At 37.3% G+C, this 27,436-nt stretch overlaps 1 protein-coding gene and 1 long non-coding RNA gene across 4 annotated transcripts in view; one reads left to right on the forward strand and one right to left on the reverse strand.

Moving 5' to 3' along the window:
• LOC123613909 (uncharacterized) overlaps positions 1-24,212 on the forward strand; it is a 100,499-nt gene extending 76,287 nt beyond the window's left edge. The window contains exon 4 of the long non-coding RNA XR_012501132.1: positions 22,627-24,212. This is a non-coding gene — a long non-coding RNA (uncharacterized LOC123613909). The remainder of the gene's footprint in view (positions 1-22,626) is intronic.
• Positions 1-27,436, reverse strand: part of KIF6 (kinesin family member 6) — a 298,810-nt gene that overhangs the window by 246,180 nt on the left and 25,194 nt on the right. The gene's annotated exons all lie outside the window — the stretch shown is intronic.

Consider the following 27,436-nt stretch of genomic DNA (forward strand, 5'->3'; position numbering starts at 1 on the left):
GTATCATGGAGCAGGTATACTTTCAGTTGTGACAGATACTGACAGTGATGTCCTGCAAAGTGGCCACACCAATGTACGCTCACATCTGTAGTGGAAGAGTTCCTGTTTTCTCATTCTCTCACTTACTCTTACATTACCAAAGTTTTATTTTGCCAATTTAGTGAGAGGAAGAAGTATCTCATATTTCTAATTTTCATTTATCTGACTGCAATGTGATTAAGCATATTTTCATATTTCATATTCATATTAAGCATATTTTCATGTTTATTGACTAATTATATTTCCTCTTCAGAGAACTGCTTGTTCATGTCCTTTGACAAATTTGTAATGGATTGTTCATCTTTCTCATTAACTGGCAAGAGTTATTTCCATGTTATAGATATTAATCCTGTTCTATGTTGCATATTTTCTTCCAGAGAGTAGCTTATCTTTTAATACTATTTATGGTGGCTTTTGTTGTCCAGATTTCTTTTTAGTTTGATTAAGTCAAATTTGTTTCTTGTATTTTATGTCATTAAGAGGGCTTTCTGTTATCCAACATCATAAATATGTTTTCTTCGTTTCCTCTATTTATTGTTTTATTGCTTCACAATTTGTTATTTAATTCATCTTACTTTTTTTTTTTTTTTGCTAATGGCATGTTAGAATATAACATTGTTTTTGCTCAGTTGATAGCTAATTTCCCCAGCCAGCACCATTTATTGAATGATCCATGGTCCCTCAATTCATTTAAAATGCTAACTTTATCATAAATTTTCACATACACATGAGACTGTTTCTGAAATATCTATTCTAATCTAATTAATTTCTTTGTCCATTCCTGTTCTAGAACTGCATTATTTTAATTATCATAGGTTTATAATACGGCTTGATATGTAGTAGGGTAAGTTTCCTCATCTTTGTGCTTCTACGAAATTGTCTTGGCTCATTCTTACACATTTTCCTTTTCTTGTGAACTTCAAAATCAGTTTTGTCAAGTTCCAATTGCTTCTAATTTATTTGACCACAGAACTCATTTTTCAAAGATCATTGTTCAAAAGAACACACTTCAGTGATATATTGGCTTAGGCTGTATCTGGCCCAAAGATTTATTTTGTTTGGTCAGCATAGTGTTGACCTGTTCATGTTTTTAAAAATGTTTGACACTCATCTGAGAGCCAAAAGCAAATAATGAATGTGCAATAGGGTGTGTATATGTGTGTGGTGGGGTGTCTTTTCTTTCCCAAACAGCAATAACTGGTTGAAGCCAAGTAGTGACTGCTCCTGGTATTTACTTAGGCCCTAAGTCCACGTTCTCCAGTTTCTGAACTTGGCCTGTTTCATTTATTTGTACTATTTGCCTGGACCTTAGTCTGCCTTTGCCTCTGAAAACCCTGCCTTACACTAATAGCATCCTAAATGATCTTGGGTCCCTCCAATCCATCTTCTCCCTACACTGCCACCAGAATGATTTTTATATAACACATATAACTGAGCCACCACTCTGATTTAAAGTATTTGGTAGTTTCTGATTGCTTTTAGGATAAGTTCTAGTTTTCTCTGTAGGCCATATGCGGCTTTTCATGACCCAGAATACTTTTCATGTGTCACCTCCCCTTACCTCCACATTATCCCTTCTCTAGTCTTTTGACCTGTCTCCAGTTCCCCATAAGTTTCCCACATAGTCATCCATACTTAATTTAAGTTGTTTGTGTGAAAAGTCAAGTTGCCCCACTACCCAGAAATCTCACCCTCCAACCATCTGTCTCAACCAAATTCCTTCTTTCCTCACAAGTACTGGCTTGTATAACACCTAAATCTCCAAGTCTCAGACTCAGTTCCATTACTCCCTGCTCTTCACAGTTCTTTCTGACTATTGCTTCTCCACAGTCACTCTCAACTTCCCACCACCATTGTACGAAAGCACTGAGGCTCCTCTTCTGCGTCCTTCCTCCACTCATTACACTTCCACCCAATTAATAAGTGATTGTTTTTTTTTTGTCCACTTGACCCATAAGACTGTGTTCTCCTTGTGGACAGAAATTCTGTCTTAATCAATCCAGAATCAACTAGATCACAGTAACTAGGAGTCTACAGGCATTCAACAAAACCAGTGGGCCAAAGGAAGAGAAATTTGGAGAGAAGAAGGAAGAAAGGAAGGGAGGAGGGTTTGATGAATCAATCATTGCATCTATTCTTAGGAAGCTTGGAGTCATGTAGAAATCTGTTCATTATTTAAAAGATTAGCATAGTCAGCATGACCAAACAACTAAATCTCCAGGGATAGAATGGACTTAACTTTGTCCTGTATTTTAACAAATAGAGTGGATACAATTACATGATTATTTCTCTGACACTTACAAGAGTTGTGCAATATCACAAATTCTCTCTTAACTTAAAGTTTTTAAGGTTATTTTGTCTTAAAACCAATATATTTTTAAAATTTCACCTGTAAAATAATAAAGGAATTTGATGGAAATAAGTGATTAGGTATACAAATATTTGCTTTCCACACAGGCATTCGGCAGTCTGTAGAGTTAAGACAATCTTAACATGTGCTAAGTTCAGATACTAAAAGGTTAAGTTGAGCTGGAACACAAAAAGAACACACACATAAACAGTCCAAATGCTCATCTTGGTTAGCATGCCTATTTTTATTTTTAAAGAACTACACACTAGTATGATCTATTTTCCATATACATAATGGATACATGCAGAGGGAAGTTGGAACAGAGCCTGTTTCATTTAAATATTCAGGTAGTTCAAAGTCAAATATTCACATTGCATTAAAAACATCTCTGTACTGCATTAAAAAATTGCTATATATTTTCAGTATATTCTTAGTTCAAAAAATTAAAACAAAAATATAGAAAATACCTATTTCCAAAATAAGAGAAGTACATGATCTTATTAGGTATCTTGAAAATTCTGTAATGGCTGAAAGAGCAGATTATACCTAAACATCTTACAACATCTTTTAAATTCTATTTACTATTTTATTTTCTCCCTAAATTCTTTCAATGCAAAAATTTTAGAAAGAATTTTGTCAGCTTGGAAATGAGCACCTACCTCTCCTGAAGTGCATAATTTGTTTCACAAATGAAGGGGAAAAAAACTTATTTTGTTCTACTACTACTTAACTTAGCATATTAAGTTTAGAGTTATACATTAAATAATTTCCCTGTGATCTGAGGCTTAGCACATGTATTTCCACTCAAGTGAAAATGTTTAGTGTGAATGAAAACAAAACTCAGTAATGAAGGTCTTCACACAGGGGGCAGTCAGCAGTCCAGCAACGGTGTGTGGCTCTTATTTGAATATAGGAGAAACAACTACTAAGTCATTTAAGGACCAGAGCTTCCTCTTGGGTTGTAAGGAATTACAAAAACTTTGGGCTAGAATGACCAGTCTGGTTTGTCCTTCTGTTCTCAGGTAGGTCCACACAAACTCTCCTGGACAGAGGAGAAACTGAACTATATTTAAAGCCTGCCAAGAGAATCCACAATTGCTCCTAATAACTTTCTCTAGTATTAAATAGCTCTGTCATGAAATCTTCCCAATACCTCCAGTAAATCCTTTGTGCTGAAATTTAAACCGGAAAACTGGCCCCTATGTGACTCTAACATGTGGTCCCCCAACCAGAGGTTACACTGTACCATAAAGGCTCATACAATGGGACCAATTCTCTAAGTATTTTACAGCAATTTTCCAACAGTTACTTAAGAATATCTGGGCCAAGAAAGTGCTACATACAGAAAACATATGTCCTATTTTGTTTCAGTATTCAGAATATCATCTCATTAATCTGGGTTTCTTTCCTTAAATGTGGCCACAAGTCTAAGGCTGGCAAAGCAGCAGATTACAGGGAAAGACCTGTTCTCTATGCTACCACTGCACCGGTCAGTCAACAGTCAAACTGGCTTTTTCACCATGTTCATGCTTGATCAAGTCATGGCTGATCAGCTCATTACACCATGATATGAGTCAGAAAAATTGTACTTCGTATGATTTACTTAGCCTCAAAGCAATGGCTTCAATTTGGCTATGCTGAAAACAAGCCATATCATATTTACTCATAAATTCATGTATGTAGAATAAATGTTTCATCAAAATTGCTTCAAAAATGTGTTGATAGTCTATTATTTATCCCTTCATTCATCCATTTATTCCAACAAACATTTATGATTCCCCTCCTTCCACGGTACTGATCTAGGTACAATATAATATAAATAAAGAAAATCCATGTGCTATCGCAGCACACATGGAGGGTACAACCTAGTCTACGCCTGGAGGGGAAGTCCTAACCACAGGGTCTTACTCAGTCACTTAGGGGAATCATCAAATTGGATCAGGATATTGTGGGAGCAGCCACCTATGAGTGTGTAAGAGGCCTAGTTGTGTTGCTAATGTCTCTTTGGAGGCTGTGAAGGGCAGGTTGCTAAGTTCAGATATATAAAATGACAATTTTGTCAATGAGGCTTTACTTCAACAGCCAGAATCTTGCACTTTTTCCCCAGGCCATCTAAAACACACTTTATAGAGCCAAGTTTTGTTGAGCTGAGGAGCCTCAATATTCAGTTTATTCTATTCAGTAATATGAATGTCATCAGTCTAAACATGCTCAGCACTGGCACCCTTGTGAAAGAACTTTACAGCAACTTCAAAATACTGTTAGCGTGAGATAATAACATTGTCTAAGTAGACTAATATGATCCAGAAGCTTCCATTTTCTTTCCAAATAAGCAGAAAGTTAAAACACAGTTATTCTGGTCAACAAGGCCATTATGAATGATTCCATAATTACATCAAGCTTTCTAAGGCAAGTGATAGCTTCCTTTTCACTCCCTGTAAATCCCATGACAGCACCTTGTAGCGTTTCATACAAAAAGCTGGTGCTTACATACTTGTTAATTGTACTGCTGGTCTCCCAGTGAGAGCTGCAAAGTCCAAATGGGTTCTACTTTCACTGTAAATATTGTTCTATGAAATCAATCATGCTAAAGGCTTATATATGTAGGAACCTGCACACAGGGACTATCACTCACAGTCTGAAAGACACATCAAAGTCTGCTATTACAAAAGCTATTCTTACTCTACAATTATCTATTGATAGAAGATTTAATAATAATAATAATAATTTTAAAAGGGTAGTCTGATTTGCTTCCACCATCCTCTTAAAGCCTTTTTGATTCTATTGCCACAGTAATCACCTTGATTTGCATTTCTTTTATAAAATTTCTGTGATTATAGAAATGGTATACGTTTCTGTCAAAAACACAGTGTAGAGCAGAGAGTCAAAGTCCTCATAACCTTGTCCCACAAAGATAACCCAGGTTAACATATGCTATTTATACCTTTAGATTTTTGTCTATACCTATGTGTCAAGAGTATCTTCCTTCTTTTGTTTTCCTTTTTCTCTGCTAAGTCCAATCCCCATCCCATTTTCTTGGTGGGGCTTGATTTTCTTCCACCCTTAGAACGTGAAGCATCCCACCTTACCTCTACTAGCAGAACTGGAAGGAAATGAAAATCAAGGACAGAAAAGGATTTTTTTTAAAGGCATGTGATATGGGCAAGAATAGAAGGGTGCAAGAGGTAACAAAGTCTTGGAAACGTAATGAACCTAAGAGAAATAAATAAAGTCCCTTCCCACAAAGAAGCCGATGAATAGTTAAAAAGACCAAGAAGTCACTACAAGATGGTTAGATATCTGCTGACATCTCTCATTCTTCACCCCAGCTACTAGGAACCATCTTTGAAAAACACAAATCAGGCCAATCTCTAAGCAGTAATTCAGCAGAAGGATATTTTTATTTTCAACCTAGTAACCTCAGCCAGTCAGACACAGTAGAGTAACTTACCTTCATTGTGCTGGTAACTTTGCCACTCTAGGAAAGTTTAAATAAGTAAGAATAGAGATAACAAAGTAAATCAAACCCATACTGTTAATACTTGTATGGAATACATTTAAGAGTAATTTACATATCGCGGGGATATTCTAGGTATATTTATTTAAAGAGTTTGAAATACTTAAAAGATTATCATTTCAATTTGAAACGTAATTGATTTCAGACTTGTGATATTAAATAAAAAGGTGTAAGAACATTTGATTTAATTTTGGAAATAGAGTGGAAATGTTTAAGAGAGGTTGATTTACTATGTATATATGTTTGATTATTATTATTTTTTAAACTGCGTATGTTCTTAGAATGATTTGCTTGTTAGGTTTGTAAGTCTGCCTTAACAAACAGTTGACATGCTTGAGAAACCAGGTACATTAAACAAATACATGAGGTTTATGTTTAAGGGAACTGGATCACCTAAACTGAAATCAGAACTGTTTAGAGAACTTTCAACTCTTAAACTTGAATTAACCAAGTGTTAATGAAATAGTAAATGAGACTGTTCTTATTTTTATATAAAAATGATTAGATTTAAAAATAGAATCATAAAATTTGTAGATTGAAGTAAGTTTCTGAATGCACAGCTTTAATAGATTAAATTTTAATTTAAAACCCAATTAAATGTAAGAAATCCTTTTAAAAATTCCCCTTGGACAATAAAATTCTCAAACTGAAAGTAAGCTCCAAGAAAGTGGGAACTTTCTCTGCTGTGGTGTCCTCAGAGCCTAAAACAACGCCTGCATATAGCAGGCAGTCAAAACCACTTGGCAAATGAATACACGCATGTCAGGTTTTGAACTGGGAATCCATCTGGAGCAGTTTCTTCAATTTCAACTTCGTATCATTCTGAAGATCCAATTCACATGACCAGTCACACCAACACTAATGGAAAAACCTGTGTTCTAGCCTATTTGTAGATTTAAAGAAATCTAAATTTTGAAAAAAGATTGCCAAGGAACACTGCAGATAACAAGAATTCAAGTTGGGAGTATAAGGATTTGTTCCTTGGTCAGTGATTGTAGATGGATCACAGGAAGAAAGAAGCAGGGAGTTGGTGGTACATTGCAGAGTCAGAAGTAAAACTAACCAGCCTCAGGGTTCCCTCAGGAAGATGTCTCACGTGCTACTGAAAGCAAAGCAGAAGCATGGCTGGTTGTGTGGTGTTGGATCACGTGGATAAGGTCAGATTGAGCAAAATGTGGGCACTTCTAGATTTGACTATGAGAAGCTCCAGGAAAAACATACGTTGAAGAGAGGAACTTATGAAATATGAGTATAGCACAAATCAAGCTCCTGAGGATTTTGGAGGGAATGAGACCAAGGCAGCCAGAGCAGACTGTCACTTCCAGGACCTGAGCTGGGAAGGGAAGTAATCACCAGGAGCAGAGAGTAAAAAGACAGAGACAAGTCTGAGGATGCAAGTGCCTTTCATTTTTTTTTTTTAAGCTATGAGATTTGACTTCTCTTAAAACTGTAGACTGAGGAGAATATCTTATAATGACAGCAAAAGAGAGGATTGAGGGGTGGTAAAAAATCATGTCAGATGAGAAAGTGTAGTTTCAAGACAGGTTATCTAAATCAATACAATGTCTAGACACTACTAGACACTCGAGCCGACATGTGAGCCAATAAAAATGGTGAAAGATGTATTCCTAGTACCTAATGAGCGCTAGTACTCTACAAGCTGGGGGGTATAGTGGTGACCGAGACATACGGGTTCCCTGTCCACATGGGACTTAATGCTCAAGGGTAAATGATTAGGATCAGAACTAATACCACTTCAGAAAAATAAACGCTGTACATAATAATATAATTTCATGTGGTGGTAAATGCTATGAAGAAAAATAATAAAGCAGGAGGGGAAGGAGACAGAGAATGAAAGGATTTCATAGGATTGTCAGGATAAGGAGGAGCAGCTCAGAGAGTTCAAGCTTGGCATTTTGAGGGTGGAAGACAGAAACCTGAGACAGAGATAGGAAATTTGGTATCCTGAGGATCACCATCTCTGGAAATATCACTCAGCCTTAGACAATGGCATGACAATTACCTCTAATTTCCCCACATGATGGCAGCCTTGATTCCGAGACAGAAAACTATTAAGCTTTTTTACCCCTTAACATTTTACTGTCAGATGGCTGCATGTGGAAGGAGCTGTCATTATAGCTCCTCTCACGGTATTTCTAAGTAAATCAAGTTTCCATGGCCTCAGAATACACAGTGTTTTTCACAACAGTTGACTTAGCATCAAAGTATGTGAAACATGCTTGGCAGTGAATTAGATACGGAAAGAAAGAACATGAGCCGGCCATGAGCAAGATTCAATTACCAGCGTAGGAGATCGAGAGGGAATCTCTAGCCTGAGTTAAAGTTGTGAGCATAACAAGTTAGACAGACCTTCTTGCGTGCCTTTCAAAATTTGAAGAAATCCTTTGTCCCCTAGTGGTTTATTTCAGGCTTAGAAAATTAGAAAAGCTAAGTATTCAACTGCATCTTAAATAACTAAGAGCAATTTCTTTTACTGGTTCTGTTTGCAAAAGAAAAGTGATCATAGGATGAGTTCAAACGATGACTCATCCAAAAAAAAAAATGTACAGTTATGACAAACTGAAAACTACTTAGAAGTTTTGTCTCAGAATCCACAGAACTCTCAGAAGTCTCTCCCTACTGAACACCTCCCCACAAAATGCAGAGACAGAAATACATGCCAGGATCCTTGATATAAGATCATTTGCCCTCAGCTTGAATACTTCCTATGATGAGAAGCTCATTACCTAACATTGCAGCCATTTCACTTTTCATCAAATTTAATTGCTCAGGCCTTCTGTACCCAGAACTCTAGGACACCTCATTTCCCTGACTGCTTCTGTTCTGTTCATTTGGGTCCTCTAAATTAAATGAATTATTCTTTAAGTCTCTCAAATGAGATACAGAAATGTAATTCAAACCCTCCTCCATTATCATTTTAAGTAATATTTAATGTTAATTTCAATGTAGTAAAACTATTCTGTGAATATATATTATTTTCGCCTCTTTTCAGAAATGAAAGAAGAATCTGAGAATGAATTTATCTGGAAAAATATCTAAAATTATAAAAATCACTGAAACATTTATTCCTAAAATTAAATATTGAGGACTTTGACTATACCATAAAATCCTTACTCAGGTAATGGCTAGACTGTAACCTAAATATTTACTTTTCAAAATTATTTATTTATTTTTACTTAATACCTGTACATCTGAGTCATGAAATAAAGGATAAAATATATTCTCTTAAAGCATTCGCTTAGATGTTATGAGAAGTTGCAAAAACAGACCTGAGAGGAAAAAAAATAGATGAGAAAATCTAACAAAACAAACCAAGCTAAATGCTTCAAAGGTCACTTTTTAATTACTTTACAAAGCATCCACTATGTAAACAAAGCTCAACTCCACAAGGCATACTATCCCTTGCCCACCACTCTGATTCTTAGAGGAAATGGCTAAAATCATTTAAAGAGGTTCCTTTCTTTCTGAATCCTAATATTAAATAGTCCTCTGTGAGCATTATGCAAAGCACACACATATGGATTTCTCTAAGACATAGAGGCTGTCCACAGAAGTTAAAAACTGACCTGCATAATTCATCTAAGTGCCACGTCTTTGAGGTGGTGAATCATTTCCTTTGCTTTAAAATATTTTCCACATCTCACACAGGTCCATTCTCAGTTTATTTTCTTCTGAAAACATTACTGTTCATTCATAGCCAGCTACTTTCAAAACTTTGTCATAATAAACTCAGGCTTTTTTCTGTCGCCTGACTGATCTCTGCCATGTGAGGTACTCAGGCTTTGTACCTCAAACAAAAGTTTAAGGGACTAGAGCAGACATGTCTAGCAGTGTGCTGGTACCTTTGGTGATGCAGGATGGGGCCCATGGTCACAGCCAGCGGCCAGGCCAGGGCAGAGGTGGTAGGTGCTGTCAGTGAGGCTCCTGGGTCTTCAGCCTGGACTCTAGCTCACTTAGTCACGTGGAAATGTTGCCAGTGATGGCAAACTATATATTGTTTGCTTCTCTTCCTTTAAAACTGCCTTTCTGAGTAGCTCAGGCAGGAGGGAGTGAAAAGCAGATGACCTACTCTCCTAGAAATCACTGAGAAAGGGTCCAATAGTGGAAAAGCTACCCCAGGTCTCTGCTCCAACAGGGGAGAGAGTCCCCACTCCACAGTGATGCTCTGAGAAGTCCGCAGGGCTTAGCCTCCCTCTTTTCGTGAAAGGGTGTTGCCACTCTCCACTTCTCTGTACCACAATCTGCATTTGTCAGCTCAGCTGCCATGACAAAACACCACAGACTGGGGGGCTTAAACAACACAATTTATTTCTCACAGTTCTGGAGGCTAGAAAGCCCAAGATATGAAGGTCCAGCAGGGTGTGGTTTCAGGTGAGAGCTCCCTTCCTGGCTCGCAGCTCTCTCCTTCTCCTGTGTCCACATACAGCTAAGAGAAAAAGATCTTCCTCTCTTCCTCTTTTCATAAGGCCATAGTGCTATCTGAGTATAGCCCCACTCTTATAACCTCATTTAACCTGAATTACCTCCTAAAGACCCCATCTCCAGACACAGTCACATCGAGGGCTAAGCTAGAGCTTCAACATGAATTGAGGGTAGGGGCACAATTCAGTCCATAGTAAGTAGGAAAGACGCTGATGGAATGGAAATGGAGTAGCTCTTACAATCTCCAGGACATTTAGAGTACTAGACTCAGAAAATAAGCAGGAGCAAAAGGAGGCTAGACACTAGAAACTCCCAAACTATGCCCACAACCATTCTGATGAGGACCCCAGTGCTACCGCATTGTATGCCACAGCTCAGGCTGCCAACCTCTGCTGCCTAGAAAGCCAAATGCCAGTGTCATGGCCACTGCCAGCAGCACCATAGCTGCAAGTGGTCCTGGAAAAGCTAGACTGCTTTTTTAAGGTTCTCTAATGCAAGGCAGGCCCTACCTCCTACCAAGACTCAAACCATACATAGTTCTCTAAACATAGGAAAAGGTTTGAAAGCTAGATAGATGCCCCTCCAAATGACAAAACCCATACAATTATCATCGTCTATTACAGGTGGCAAGTTAACAGTTGAGATATAGATATATGTATATATCTATATCTGCATCTCAAAAATTTCATGAAAAAACACCCTTATTATAGCCATGAACTCTAATATTGTCTCTCTTCCACTTTATATCATTAAAAACTTCTGGTCACAAAGAAGTAAATTGATTTCACAACCTACTAGGTTCTGAATTACAATATGGAAAACACAACACTAAGATTAAAGTCAGCAGATAAGAAAAACATTTAGGAAATTATCCAATTATCAGGTGGGAAAGGGTAAGGGTGTGGGCTAGGGCACTAAATATGGGAATAAAATACTGGGAGCAGATATGAAGTGCTTTGAAGGGGAAATATTGTCAGGACTTCTTGATTTATGAATTTTCATTGGGGTTACAGAGAGAAAAGAATAAAGATCAAATTCAAAATTTCTAGTCCAGATAAGGATTTATTTCTTAACTAAATTAAGTTCTTTCACTGAAAATGTGGTTGCATCATTAGTCTGCCTAACAAATTTTCAAAGACGAACAACAAAAAATGAGCAGAAGTCTTGGACCAAGTAGGAAAACCTGAATGAAAAAGTCAACATGAGGGATCAGACCAAAAAAGATCAAACTGATGTCAGACAATCTATATTGTACTGCATTTCTGGGAAAGAGGAAGTGTGAAGAAAAGACAATTTTGAGAAAATTTGTAACTAAGGGGGAAAATAGAAAAAGAATAAAAAGAAAAGAATATTTGAAAGTAACTTAACATGTGTCCAATATTTTTAGTATTCTTTGTTGATGTAAAAATACTCTGAAAGGTAGGACTATAAAGTACCAAAATGAATTTATTCACAGACGATTATAGAGAGAAGAGACATGGAAATTAGCCTTGTGAAACTTTCCCCACAGATTAATTGTATAAACTCAATTGATATGTCTACAGCAAAAAAAAAAAAAAAAAAAAAAAAAAAAAAAAAGCAAAGGGGATGGATGCTATAGGCTCTAGATCAGTCAGAAGTTGATCCTGAGCAAAATACAGGAAGAGATTATCACATGGCCAGTCTGTTTGCTCACCTGAATTTCTCCTCTACCAGGCTATGAGTGTCATGAATGAAGGAGCTATGGCTTATCCTTCTTCAAGTCTTTGGTGCATACAGTACACACATGGTACACGGGGTATGCTCAGAAATATTGGCAGAAATGAATCGGACTGAGCCAAGCAAGTGCACTAAGAATATGCCTTGTGAACCAAATATAGAAACAAGCTGAAATGAGTAACAGAGTTGGACACATTTGTAAGTAATTTCAAAGAGTTCTGATCAATGTCCACTGACAGAGAGATACTTAGGGCACATCCCTAGGCTGTGCACAGGAACTTCTCTGCTTTAACATTCTTATCAAACACTTATGGAAAACAAGATGGTACATACCTCAAACATACAAATGATTAGGATCTAGGAGGTAAAACTAGTGTACTAGATAACTGAGTCAGGATTTTTAAAGAAGCTAGAATGAGGCTGCAGACTTAGTGACAACAACAATACAAACATAACAAAGACCAATAGAAAGTCCTGCAGCTCAGTAATAACAACAAACAAACCAATTGCATTAGTACAGAATTGGGAAATGTGAAACAACTAAGAGTTCCAATTCTCCCCCTATGGCTGATCAGAAAGCATGAAATTGCTCTTTCTAAAATCTACTTAGAAATTCTGGACAAAATATAATGTATACCTTCCAATGTGCATAGCTAAATTTGTGCCCTCCCTCAAAAAAGTAAGGAAAATATCTACAGACCAAAAACAAAGAAGTAAATGAAAAAGTAAAAGTGTATGAGCAAACACTAGAGCAATCCTAGGAGTATGGGGATCGGAAAAGAATGCTGGTATGAGTAACCACAGTTTAGACCAATATGAACTGGGTATTTTGAAACAAGATTCCTTATAAACCTGGGGACACCACTAAAGTAATGAACAAGAAAAAAAAACTCATACCCACCTATCAGCATAGGAAATGGCAAGGAAATTTGTCTGTCTCTGCCTGAACTATGGGTGGGAAAAGAAGTCTTCTTTCAGCATTTGTAACCATTGACCTACTCATATGTATAACTGAGGTATAAATTTTCTCTACTCAAGTGGTATGCAAACATCAATTGCTGAAATTAAGATAAAAAGTGGTTTTAAGCTGATGACAGCCCTAGGGCAGCAGGCAGAAGCAAAAATAAATCTAGTTATATTGACGTGCCCTTAAATGCTATAGAATAGAATGCCAACAGACCAAGCTCCACTGAAGATGAGCTCACAATCCAAAATAACAAAACCTGCAAGGGCACAGCCTATAGAAAATAGTCAGTAGGTGTAACAAACAGCAAGTTCAGACCTACAAGAGCTTTAGATATAAAGACTATGCAATCAATGTGTTAAAATACTTAAAATAAGTAATAAAAATAATAAAATAGCAATACATAATGAAAGCAAGGACAGATAGAAGAAAAATGATCAGACAGAACTTCTAAAAATGAGGATATAAGCATTGAAATTTTAAAAATTCAATGTAAGTGTTAAACAGATTAAGCATAGGTGAGGAAAGACTTTGTGAACTAAGAGAGAGTAATGGAGGAAATTACACAAAATGCAACAAAGAGCAATACAAAGATAGAAAATACATATTTTTTAAATGCAAGAAATACCATTGAATACAAAGGAAAATGAATGTTTAACATGAGTTACAGAAGTGGACACTAAAGAGAATGGAGGAGAGAAACTATTCAAAGAAAGAATAGCTGAGAATTTTTCAGAATTGATGACAGACGTGAATCCTCAGATTTAGGAAGCATGTGTCCTAAGTAGGATATATAAAAATAAATCCACATGGAGACACATCATTATGAAACCACAGAACACACACACAAAGTAAAACTCTTAAAAACAATGCAAGGAAAGACATTGCCTACAAAAAGCCAGTTAGACTAAAGCAGACTTCTCAAAAGCAAAAGTTAAAAGGGGATGGAATGATATCTTCAAAGCACTGAGAAAACATAACTCTCAACCAAGAATTCCAAACTCAGCTAATATGTAAATTAAATTAAATAAATGCTCACAGAATTAATCAATAATAGACCTCTCTCTCTGAATGAGCTACCAAAGGACGTACTTCAGGAACCAGGAGATTGAGAACAGAAAGAAGTAGTGAAAAAAGACAACACTGAGCAAGGAAACTGGGAAAATCTAAACATTTACTGGTTTCTTTTACAAAATAACAATAATGATGATTAATTGAGTCATATAAAACAAAGTGGAATTAAAACAAGTAACAATAAGATAAAACTGGAGAAATATGACTAAAGTTAATCATAAAGATCAGAAGTTAGAAATGTTAATTTTAGACTTTATGAAGTCAAGTATGCTTCTAAATTTTTAATGACTACTACTAAGAAAAAGAGAAAGATAATATAAAATTTCCAGATATAAGAAGTGAAGAAAATAAATAAGAAAACATAGGTCAACAAAACTGAAGGTAGGAATAAAGAGGGGGGAGAAAAGCAACAAGAAAGTATAAATAAAATGTAAATATGACAGAAACAATTGCAAGTATCAGTAATCACTAAATTGACTAAAACTTGGGTAAAAAAGTAAGTCATCCATACATCATTTCTAAAGAGACACAACTAAGACACAAGAACATGTAAAGTTTAAAATTAAAAAGATGGAAAATTTATAAATCAACTATATTTCAATAAAAAATAAATAAAAATTAAAAGATGGAAATTATATTTTTATATATCCCACATGAAGGTGAAGCAATTCTAAATGAAAACATAACCTCCCAAGTATACAAGAAATAAATAGAACTACAAGTAGAAGTATATGTATCTGAAAGTTTTTATACATCTCCATTGGTCCTTTTGTTTTTTTAAACATTCTTTTTTATTGCGTTATAGTCATTTTACAACGTTGTGTCAATTTCCAGTGTAGAGCACAATTTTTCAGTTATACATGAACATACATACATTCACTGTCACATTTTTTTTTTCGCTGTGAGCTACTACAAGATCTTGTATATATTTTCCTGTGCTATACAGTATAATCTTGTTTATCTATTCTACATGTGCCTGTCAATATCTACATTGGTTCTTGATAGATGGAAAAGAAAAACAAAATTCTACAGAAACGGTAAACTTGGACCACAAAGTCAACAAGCTTGAACCAAAAGACAAACATGGAGTCCTGCATAGAAGTTAATTAGCTATTAAAAGACTTGAAACAATCTGAAATTGTTCCTTGGAATCACGCATCAGGTGGAGAGTCTGGTCAAATGACCTCTAAGATCCCAACTAACCTCGGGATTGTTTAGTCTAGTTTCAATAAATATTTCACTCAAAGATTTAAAATCCAGGCTTTTTTTTCCTCTCTTTTTTCAAAACTGGGTAAAGCTCTAGGATGAGTTATAGCTTGAGGTATAAACCTCAACATTCCCACTGGGTTCCACTTAGAGTTTGGTGTGGGGTGGGGATCACCAAGCTAAACCCAAAGAAAACTTCATGGGTGTAGTCCAAAGGGAACCAAATCAAACAAACCAACAATTTTGCACAAATTCCCATGAGCCAAAACCACTGAATTTCACTCAGCATCAAAGACCTATATTAGACCCCCACCCCATCAACTGGAGCCAAGTTTTCCTAAACCTCAGACGTGTCAGGGCTCTGTTCAGTCTGAAAGATGAGCAGAAGGCTAGATTTCAAAAGAATTAACTTAAAACTACTTAAGTTTCTGTAACATTTTGGAGTCTTAACAATGGAATAAAATTAGAAGAAATAAATCATACAAGGCCCCAGTACCCTCTGCCAGGCAGCAGTATTTCCTCCCAGACATTCACCGTGGGGAAAAGAAAAAGAACTTGTATACTGATGTTCAACAAACAAATGAGAGCAGCATTCTAGAAGGAAAAATAAATAACAAAGCACATGTTGAAATCATAAAATGGGCTAAATTTATAACTAACATATTTATAGGCAGACTTGGCCCAAACATCAGTCTGTAAATATAATTACAGTTCTACTGTTATAAAAACAGATAAGGACAAAAGGGAGCCATCATTTAATTGGTTTATAGAATAACTACTTGTGTGGAAAACAGTGCTGTGTGTACTGATGTATGAATTTACATTTGCAAATTTACAATCTCTCAGTGTCCCTTTTTAGAGAGTCCAATTAATTTGTCTACCTTATATCATTTTAATGGAAGCATTAGGGAGGTATTATCTTCACTGACGCTTACCTTATCACCTGGGCGGCGGGCAACTGTGGGGAGAGGGCAAGAAGGACAGAAGAAAAATAACAGAAGGATCATCTGTCCTGAGCTTCTAGATAGATCCTTTGGCTTCTTAAATTCCTTTAGAGTTTTGTACATGTCATTCCATCTCTCTGGAATGCTATCCAGAATGCCATGTTTCTGAATTTGAGATCAGCCTTATAATCAGTGCACAGATACCGCATGGCAGTATCTCTTTTCTTACGTGAAAGCTATTAATAACTTAATGGTATATCATACAAGTCTGGCATTTCAAATAAAGCAAGTACAGTTAGTTTTAACTCCTGAAACGAACTCTCAGCTCCTCGGGAGCAGGTATGGTGCCTTAGTATCCATCAGTACCAGTACCACCGTACCTATCCCAGCACTTTCAGTGAGCGTGCACTGACTGGTTTAGATTGGCCTTCCAATAACTTATAGTCTAATAAGATAAATAACTGGGGAAAAATAAGACAACATCAATACAAAATCCACTGAAGCATATATATAACTGTAGAAAGGAAATGGCTCAGGTGTTTTTAAGACAAGATAGGCTTATCACTGAAGATCTTAATCTAAGAACTAGAAGAGGAAGAATACAATATAACAGGCTGGGGATCGGCTAAAACCACACCCTACTTTGACAGCTGGACAAAGACTAGAAATAACTGGCCATTAAGCAAGCAGCTTTGTTAACAAGAGCAGGATAAGATGTAGGGATGATTTAAGTAACAGATTATGATAACTATAAAAACAGACACTACCATTCCATAAAGACGTATTTAAAACCCTTTTCCCCCAGGCATCACTTTATCAGGTAAGATAGGGAGTTCAAGGGGCAGTATAGGTGGGAAATGCTAATGAATAAGCACAGTCCTTGTCCTTATGTTCACTGTGTAGGATACAGACAGGTAAGTACAATTACAACATGGTAAGGGCCCTGTATCAAGTGTCATGGATACAAGGAAAAGGGTATAAACAGTTCTACCGGAGAGAAGCAGAAAAGTCCTTAATAAATGAATTTTAGAAGTAACTAAGGACATTTTTTTTCTGCTAATCCCAAACTCCTAATTTACCCCTCTCCCCACTTTTCCTTTTGGTAACCATAAGTTTGTTTTTATGTCTGTTTGTCTACCTGTGTTTTGTGAGTAAGTTCATTTGTATCATTTTTTTAGATTCCACATGTAAATGACTTCATATGATATTTGCCTTCCTCTGTCTCACTTACTTTACTTATTATGATAATCTCTAGGTCCATCTGTGTTGCTGCAAATGGCATTATATCATGCTTTTTTATGGCTGAGTAGTATTCCATTGTGTGTGTGTGTGTGTGTGTGTGTGTGTGTGTGTGTGTGTATATATGGACCACATCATTATCCATTCATCTGTCAATGGACATTTAGGTTGCTTCTATGTCTTGGCTATTGTAAATAGTGCTGCTGTGAACACTGAATTGCATGTATCTTTTTGAATTAAAGTATACTCTGGATAAATGCCCAGAAGTGGGATTGCTGGACCATAAGGTAACTCTATTTTTATTTTTTTAAGGAACCTCCATACTGTTCTCCATAGTAGCTGCACCAATTTACACTCCCACCAACAGTGTAGGAGGGGTCCCTTTTTTCCACACTCTCTCCAGCACTTACTATTTGTAGACTTTTTAATGATGGCCATTCTGACTGGTGTGAGGAGGACATTTTTATATTACATAATATTTATATGGCTCATAACATTTGAGCCATTAAAACAAAAATTTGACAACCAGATTTGAACACAATTACCACTACAATGAAAGAAAGATCTTTTTATCAAAGCTGTTTCTACATTTCAGAATAATATACAATTAAAAACAAAAACAAAACCCTTCGTTGCTCTGTTTACGACAAACTGTCAGCACCAAATACTTCATACTAGGAACTGTGTTCTGTTTTGTCTTATTTCATTTTCTGGCCCTTATTCACGCATATTTTATGTGTAAAAACCACCTGATGATGTACCTCATTATGCTATAAAAAGTAAGAGAGAACACTGTTTAGCTCAACTTTTAAAAAATTACCCTAGAATCTTTTCTTGTCACGAAATAGTAATTGCCTTTTCATCATTTTTCTCTCTTCCTCAGCTACCCCTTCTTTCAGTACTCAAATCATTCAGCAAAACAACAACAAAAAAACCAACTCCAAAGCCAACATTCCATGTAGAATAGCAGGGAACCTGGGCAAGAGAGGCAGGAGATTCACTAGACCTCACTCACCTCCCATTTCAGAGTCAAGAGTTTTTCCCTTCCAAACCCTATAGAGAAATGGATAATCAGCTGTTTTACCCCTAGTTCCTGTAGACTGGAAATGTAATATCTTGCTTTGTGACAAATTCTACTGGAACAAATCCAATAGAACACCCCATGGAATTCACTATAGTGGGATTTTTAACTCTATTGGCATTATATATAAATTTAAGGAAAAGTACATCTTAGGGAATGGTGAACATAATAAGAGCTACAAGTTCAGAAGTGCAGAGTTAGGAAAATCAATGCTTTTTTCTTTCAAGGAAGAATGTTCATGGAGGAGAAATAATGAGTTCTGTCAATGGAAGCATTCCACAGATATAGAGGAATGCTTACTACATACTAGGTATTCATGGAGGTGCTGAGGATGCAGCAATAACCAAGACAGAAAAGGACCCTGTTCTCATGAGGCTTACATTCTAGTTGAGGGGAGACAGACAACAAATAAGAAAGAAAAAGATAGGAAAATGTAAATGCTATGAAGAGAATGAAAATAGGGTGATGCATTAGAATGTAACTAGATACCTTGCTTCAGATAGGGATGTCAGAGAGAGGCTCTCTGAGGAGGTAACAGTTAAGCTGAGATCTGAGTGACAAGAAGGAAGAACACTCAGGGATAAGATAATAGGCCCAAAGGCAAGAATAACCTCTTCTTATTCTAGGAACAGAAAGAAGGCCACTGTGATTGTGGCAAGAGGAAGGAAGAGGTAAGAATGAGAGATCAGGAGAGGCCAATTACCTAGGGTTTTGTCAACATCATCAGGGGCAATCGGGTTTTATTTCAAATTGAATGAAGAGCCTTTGTAGTACTGTAACCAGGGGAATGATTAGATCTAATCTATCTTTTTAAAGGCTCATTTGGCTACTGAATGGTGAATGGACCATGAGTGGGCAAGAGACCAATGGATTGGAGGGTGCTACAACACTGATTACGGTGACAATCGTGAAGCTGGAGAAGAAATGGATCAATCTGGGAAATACTTAAGAATTCAGTCGATAGGAACTGCTAATGAGAGATGAAGAAAAGAACAATCAAGACTGACTGGAGCAGTGGGGAGGGTATAGCTCAGTGGTAGAGTGTGTGCCTAGCATGTAGGAGGTCCTGGGTTCAATCCCCAGCACCTCCATTAAATAAAGAAATAAACCTAATCACCTCCTCCCCAAAACCCTACAAACAAACAAAATAAATAAAAATATTAAAAAAAAAAGAATGGAGCCATTTACAGAGATGATGGCAATTGAAGAAGGGCAGTTATGGATAAGGATCAAGAGTTCCTGAAAATATGTTACCTTTTAGGTGACCATTATACATCCAAGTGGAGACATCAAGAACATGATTAGATATAGAGTCGAGTTCTGGGAGAGATCAGAGCTAGAGATAGAGATTTGATAGTCAATGACACAAAGATCATAGTTAAAACCATGGGACTGAATGAGATCACAAAGTCTGTCGAAGGATGAAGCCACCAGGGTTAAGGGCTCATGGAGAAGAGGAGACAAAGAAAACGAGGGAGTACAGGAATAGGATGGTGTATGAGTCCACCTGGATCCTCTACAAAGGGACACCATGCTGGGATTAGACATACAAGAGGTATATAAAGGAGGAGGCATCAGAAATAGTAGGTGAAGAGACTTTCAGAAGTTTTGCAGGTCTGACATCTATCAAAGGGGAGGAGAGGGGAAAGACTGAATAGAAAGAGTTGCAGACCACAGTTCATTTCTAAGAAAGATGCAGCCTGGCCAATGGGGACTTACTGATCCAATGTAACTATTAGAAGAATCTCATGTAGTGCAAGACTGTCCCATCTGGTACCCTCTTCATGCTCAGTTATTGGCTAGGAACACTCCAAGGAAGCCTGAGCTCTGTTTCCAGTGTGTTGGATCTAAGGGTATGACAGCTGAAGGCTGTCATTCAGCTATAACCCTGAAGCATATTTTCATGAAGGGACACCTGAGTGGGACACCTCTAGAGCCACCACTGTGTGATGTTAGGAAAACCAGCAGTAAAAGAGTATTTCAAAGAAGAAGAAGTTAGCCCTGTCAAATGTTGCTTAAAGATCAAGTAACACAAGAACGGATATGTGGCCATTGCTTTGGACAACATGGAGGTCACTAAAGACCTCAACAAGAACAGTCTCAGGAGGGCAGAGAAGACAGAAGCCCAATTGGAAAGGGTCAAGAAATGAAGAGAAACAGAAGTGTAGACAAAAAGACAGACAATTCTTTTCAGGTAGTTTTGCTGGGAAAAGGGAGTATAGAAATGGGAAATCGCTGAAAGAGACATGGGTAAATGAAGTGCATTGTTTAATTTTATGATAGGAGATACTAGAACATACTGATGAGAACAACCCCTCAGATATGAAAAATCAATGACATTGCAGAAAGAAAACTGTAGTGCAACACATGTGAGAAAGCAAGAAAAGGCCTCGGAAAACAAGTGGAGGACAGGGGCGCTCTAACTACTGAAAGAGGAAGTGCCCACAGAATTAGGTACAGAAGCAGGCTGGCAGATTTGGTGGCGGGAGAATGAGGTAGGACTTGTCTGATTGGTTTATTTATTCAGTGAAGTACGAAGCAGCTGAGAGTAAGGGAAAGGGAAAGGAATATAGGAAGTTTGAGAAGAATTAAATTGGGAAATAGTCATCCCCAAGAGTGAGAAAGCAAACACCAGGAAAGTGTGTTTGGACTGTAAGGCTATGCTGTATCTCTATTTGAAGCATGTTGGGCATGAGTTTAGAGTAAGACCAAGAAACACAATTAATGTTTTACTCTAGCAATATTCGGTGGCCTAAGTGTGGGCGGGGAGTAGGTGGATGATTAGGTTTAACAAGAGAAAGGACTTTCCTGGGTATATAATGGGAAAAAGAGGTGGAAGAATTAATGGCGTTTCCTGGCCATGGGTCCAGCCCCACGTGATGGTAGTTACAGTGGCTGAATGGCTACAGCAACTTCAACTTTCCAAACCCCCAGAGAAACTTCTACTCCTATTCTCCTCTGGTTGGGCAACCTCGGTACTTACTTGTCCTTTGTTGCTACTAAAATTCACAAATATTGAAGTTTATAATGAATATGATGCAAAATCTGCTGCATAAGTTTATTTTTGTTTTAACTGAATTTAATGACTTTTTTTTTTTTTATTTTGTTCTTTTATAATGAGGACTGGGGTGTTTGAAACATCACTGAATGTAAATATCCCTTATTTGGATGGCAGATGAAAGGGCCTTTTGATGAAAATAAACAAAATAGCTCCACATGACATCTTCCTCTTAGTCTTTGCCAGGACAATAGAGTAAACTGTATTCAGAAGGTGTGTAGCTTAATAGGTCTGTCTAGATCTCAAATGTACATAAAATGGTAATTTTTTTAAAGAAAAGATACCACCCATTGGTCTTTTTTTTTTTTTTTGGCAGTTTTCCCAAAGTAGGTGCAACCAGAATCTCCTCATTTATTTGAGCAAATCTTCAAAAATGCACTTAGATACTCTCTCGAAGCAAAAACATTGAACCAAAAAGCTGCTAGTATTTACAACAACCATGTGGCAAAACTGAAACCTTCTCAGCAGCAGCTTTCTTTCACAGTCTTAAAGCTACAGTTTATTTCAGAATAAATCTTAATTCTTAATAAATACAACACCAAGGTAAGCAGTTTGAGAAAAAAATAAATGATTGCTTGTGCTCACAGATTGGAATCTTCTGGTCAGATTCCCTAGTTTGGCCATTTAAGCCCATGGTAATATCGTACGGGGTTCCAGGCAACGAGGAGAGAGAACTGCCAAGAAACTCTGGCCTTCTCCCATGACCCAACCGCCCACGTTAGAAAAAATGACTGGGAAGCACATTTGTCAAGAACAGGACCTTCACTACAGAATAACCACCCAAAACCCAAACTATAAACAGCCACTCATTCAAATGTACTATTTTTAACAACAAGAACACCTGAATCATAAATGTATGTTTTTCTTCTTTGAGCCCCTAAAAATCTGCATTTTTAAAGTTTGTGTAGACCTGAGACCACACACACAAAAAAATTATAGGCTATCCCTCTATGAAGTTTTAATGATCCAAGGATCCCAAAGGGATTGTTACAAGGCTGTTTCTTTATTTTCAGTATTTCAGCATGAAGAAATGAAGCTTTAGGAAGCTGCTGTGTTGGAAAAAATTGTAACTGCCAAATAAGTCATCCAGAAGCGGCACACTGTAGCAACCAAGGGTACCTGGAGTCCAGAAACAACACACTACAGCTGCGTTCAATAGCAGCCCCACAATGCAAGGCCAAGAGGATGGAAAATGTGACAGGTTCCACCACAGAAGAACATGGAGGACAATGAACAATGAATAATGAGTGGTGGACGTGGGGGGCCGGGCAAAAGAAGACATCCCCCAACACAAAGACAACAAGTGATGACTACGTCAGTTCTGGGAACGAACTGACGGGACCGAAATTATGTAAGAACTAGGGCACTGTGAGAAATGAATACCAACTCTGAATGTCAGGCTCTTAAGAAAAGAAAGAAGCTAAATTTGAGCCTTTGATGAGTTCATATTTTAAAGAGAATACTTAGTTGTTGGCAAAGATTTTTTTTTTCAAACAAGGCTCAGGATAATAAGTAAAATCTGAACTTCTTATTCCTTAACTTCAAAGAATATCATTCTTTCAATCTTTCCTGGGGAACAGGGGGAAAAAAATCACTCTCTTTTGAAGTATTCAGATGAAAGTACTAGGTGAGCTGAAAGCACTGGTGATAATTTGGTTGATCAACCTTATCTGTCATCCACATAGTTCATGTTAATATATTTTGTTATTGTGAATATTCCCCAAATAACAATGAAATCCTACCTCACTCATATCATCATACCCGGACACGGCATGATGGTTAGGACTATGTAGCCTGGAGGCCCACCTGAATTCTGGCTCTACCACATCAGAGCCCTGCGGCCTTTGCAGGTTACGTGCTTCACTTTCCTTTCCCCTAGAATGATGGCATTATTTATACAGACTTCACAGTATAACTGAAGGGATTAAATTAGCATGTGAAGCATGGTATCAATGAGGATCCCAACAGGAGACAGACAGCACACTCTATTCATTGAGAGCCTTTTTACAAAAATGTAGGACATACAGGGGAGCCCCAAAGAATAGTGCTGAGACCCAGGGCTACTAGTAGTGGATTTGATATTACCCCTAGGTCTTAAAAGTACAAGGGGAAAGAAAGGTTACTGGAATCCAGAAGGAGAGAGAATTACAGAGAGCAGGCTGCCTTGAGAAGTAACTGATCTTCAGCCTGAAGAAAACAGCCAATCCAAGGTGACCCTGCAGGGAGAAAGCTGGGTGGAGGGGGTGTTTGACCTCACTGTCCCTTCCCCTCTGATTTCCTCCTGGCTTTCCATTGGCTGAAACCACCCAGAAGCCAGAGGGCAGGAAGCAGGTAGATGAGCCCACAAGGCCCAACCACCAGGACAGAGACCAGGAAAGGGGAAGATGAGAGGTCTGCAGGGGCAAACGAAGAGATCCAGCTCAAGTACTTCCATGTACTGAAACCACCTGATGCTTTTAAGCATCTTCACTTCCACAAATATACACTAGCTGCAATTAATTACATCATACCAATTGGTAGCAGTTGTAAAGGTTAGCTCAGCTCGACTGCAGTTCAAGATTAATATACCCCTATTTTCATTTTGATTGATATAGACCAGGCACCAAGAATTCCTTATTTATTCAATTTAATATGATCTAGGAGAAAAGAAGTATCACAGAAACTAGCTGTAGCCTTTCTCAGATTGCCCAAACAAGAAGCTGCTGTAGTATTTTGTAACCAAGACAAACCCGTAAGAGAAGTGTGGTAAAGACGTCTGGGGCATACTCTCCTGAGCCCTGGGCTTCTGCAACAGAACAAATGGAGAGTCATGAGGGGAGGTGGAGGACTGTACACAATCTGACTTTTTATTTATTGTGAATAAAGACCATCTAGTTCTGAAATATACTCATTGTAGAAAATGCTTGGAAACTGCAACCGGAAACCTACTCTCTTATCACTTTGAAACATTCTGTGAAAGATATGAAAATTTTGAAAGTATGAAAAGGTAATTTTTAAGTGTAAAATGTAAGAATTAAACATCAGGTCATGAAATGCTGCTGTATCATAGTTTAATAATAATGTACATTTCCAAATATATTTGGTCACAAAGTCAAACATAATGCAAGGTCTCATCTTAAATTTGGTAGTAAATCATATTTTTATTATCTAATTAATTCAAAGCACAAGAAACTGTGCATCACTTGGCAAATGGGGAAAAGTCAAAACATTTCTTTGTATTTATTAAGTTTTTATTAGAAATAAACGTTATAATGTAACATTTACTAATATAGTAATATAAACTTAGATAATTCTTTCTTTTACTCTATATGCCAAATGATTACATAATTTAAAACATCTCTAAAGGGGTTTTCAGTATTATATCATGGTGAAAGAGCAAGTGAATCCAAAAGGGTGATAAACATTAGTACAAGGTAATGATGCAACAAGATACATAGGCAGAGGCCAATTCTGCTAAGTCTTGCATGTGAGGCCTCAAATTAGGGGCTTAAACTTCATTCTGTACACAACGGTAAGTTACTGAAGGTTTTCAGCTGGGAAGAAATAAGATGGGTGCAACAGTTCAGAATGATGAACCAGGACTGCAAAATGATCTGGGTGGCGATAGGCTAGAGCAGGAGGCCAGCTGGAAAAGCAGACGCACAGGGACCACTTGTGAGCAGGGACCTGAACTGAGGATAGTGTGGGGAATGGACAGACAGGTGCAGACAAGAAAGAGACAGACAGCCAGGTGGAGGGAAAGAGGAGAAGGAAGGGAGGGAGAAACAGACAATGAAGGAAGAATGGACAGGACTGGTTATTAACTAAATGCAGAGGACAAGGGTAGAGGAGGACTCAGAATAACCTCAAAGTTCAAGCATAAACACTGCCATGTCATCCACAGGAGAATCAAGAGGAGGAAGGGCAGGTGGGTGACTGTGTTAACCTGATAAAGCAACAAAGGGAGAAGACAACACCATCCAGATGGAAACAGCCAAAGGCAGGGGAAAATGCAGTCAGAAGAAATCCACTGATGGAGATGTGAACTTTAATGCAGAAAACATACAATTTCACAGCAACAAGGGCTGGAGGTAGGGTTGCCAGATAAACCACAGGATGCCCGGTTAAATTTGAATTTCAGATAAACACTGAATAATTTTTTACTATAAGGATGACCCATGCAACATTTAGGACATACTTATACTAAAAGTTTATTCATTGTTTATCTGAAATTCAAATTTAACTGAGTATCCTGCATTTTCATTTGCTAAATCTGGCAACCCTAACTGAAAGTGAATTAGGAGATGAATGTCTGAAAGAGGTGAACTGAACTGGAGACAAAGGCTTAAGTGGTAAATTTAGTAAAAAAACAAACAAAACCCCTCAAACTTGAAACTAAAGAAAATGAGTCTTTTTATGCTCATTTAAAAAAAAACAAAACACCTAGTTTCCCCAAAGTAACTGGTTACCACTCTCTTCATGACATGATGGCCATATGGGGACATGATGGACTTTGGTTTAGTTTAAGGTCACTGTGACAGGTCACTTAGAATCATGCTCAAAAAGAATTTTATTGAGGAAGTTCCATATACTCGCTTTTTCATCTTCTAATCTTAACAGAAGTTAAAAACATCAGATAAATAGCCAAACAGTTTTTTCAATATACTGAAGTTATGATATATGACTCATCACAGTGAGGCCTTAAACATATTTGAACATGTTTACAGTTCACATAAAATATGTGTCTAACAAAGAAGAATGATGGTTTTATCATTGAGATATTGCTGCACCTCTGTTCATTACTTATTTTGTCAAGTAATCTCTAAGGGGAGATATTTTTAGCATACCTACACTCTAATGCATTTACTGGAAGCTACTTAATATACAACCCTATCGTACTCTTACTGTTCCTTAAAGGAATTGCAATATGTGAGATGAAACAGAAGAGTTGTACTCAATATTTTTTTTCATGAGAGAAGAGTGTGCTATACTTTATATATATATATATATATATAAAACTCACTTTAAAAAGGGATACAATAATGCACCAGCTAGTTAGGATAGACATGAAGTAGCCTTTCAGCATCAAAAGGATAATGGTCATAAACTCTCGTCTATAAACTCAATTCACGTAAGGAAGAATGGTGGTGGTGAGGGAACAGGAGATGAGAAAGCAATAGTCACATATGGTACGTAGAGCAGCCCGGCCCCGGATCAACACACACATAATGCCCAGGGAAAGTCAGTACACGGTGGGGCTCTGAGATTAGCCAGGAACCTCTTTAAAGCATGTCTGAAGCCTTAGGCAAGAGAAGGAAGGGAGCTCTTAAAGGCACCAAATTAGCACAAATCCAGAGGTTTTAAGGCTTTCCTTACTTGGGTCACATGGTCTTCCAGCTCCATGATCAATGCTTGGTGTGTGTTTTAGGAGACAGCATGAGGCAGAGACTCCTCATTGCCTCCCAAAAGTCATTCTCCCCTTTTTCTTTAGTAACCAAACCCCAGATTTTTATCTGTGAATAAGAATAGTTCCTAATTGCTAACATAGTTGGCTATGCACCTAAATTAAGATTGAAAATACAGACACTCCTAAGTGAAAACGTACTGTACTACTTTCATCATTTACATTGAGGCAAAACAGCGTCTCATAAGGGAAGAAATATTCTTAACAAGCAAATAAAGAATTCAGCCACTGGGGTTTTCTTTCTTTTTCAACTGTTTAAGCTTTTATAACAAAGTTTTTAGTGTTCTGAAAGTCTTTTATGACTACAATTATATGAACAACACAATTTAATTAGCATGCATTCAGTGTATGGCTCCATAATAGGAATTTTCATTAATTAA

Source organism: Camelus bactrianus, chromosome 20, assembly GCF_048773025.1.
Source record: "Camelus bactrianus isolate YW-2024 breed Bactrian camel chromosome 20, ASM4877302v1, whole genome shotgun sequence".
Classification (NCBI taxonomy): Eukaryota; Metazoa; Chordata; class Mammalia; order Artiodactyla; family Camelidae; genus Camelus; species Camelus bactrianus.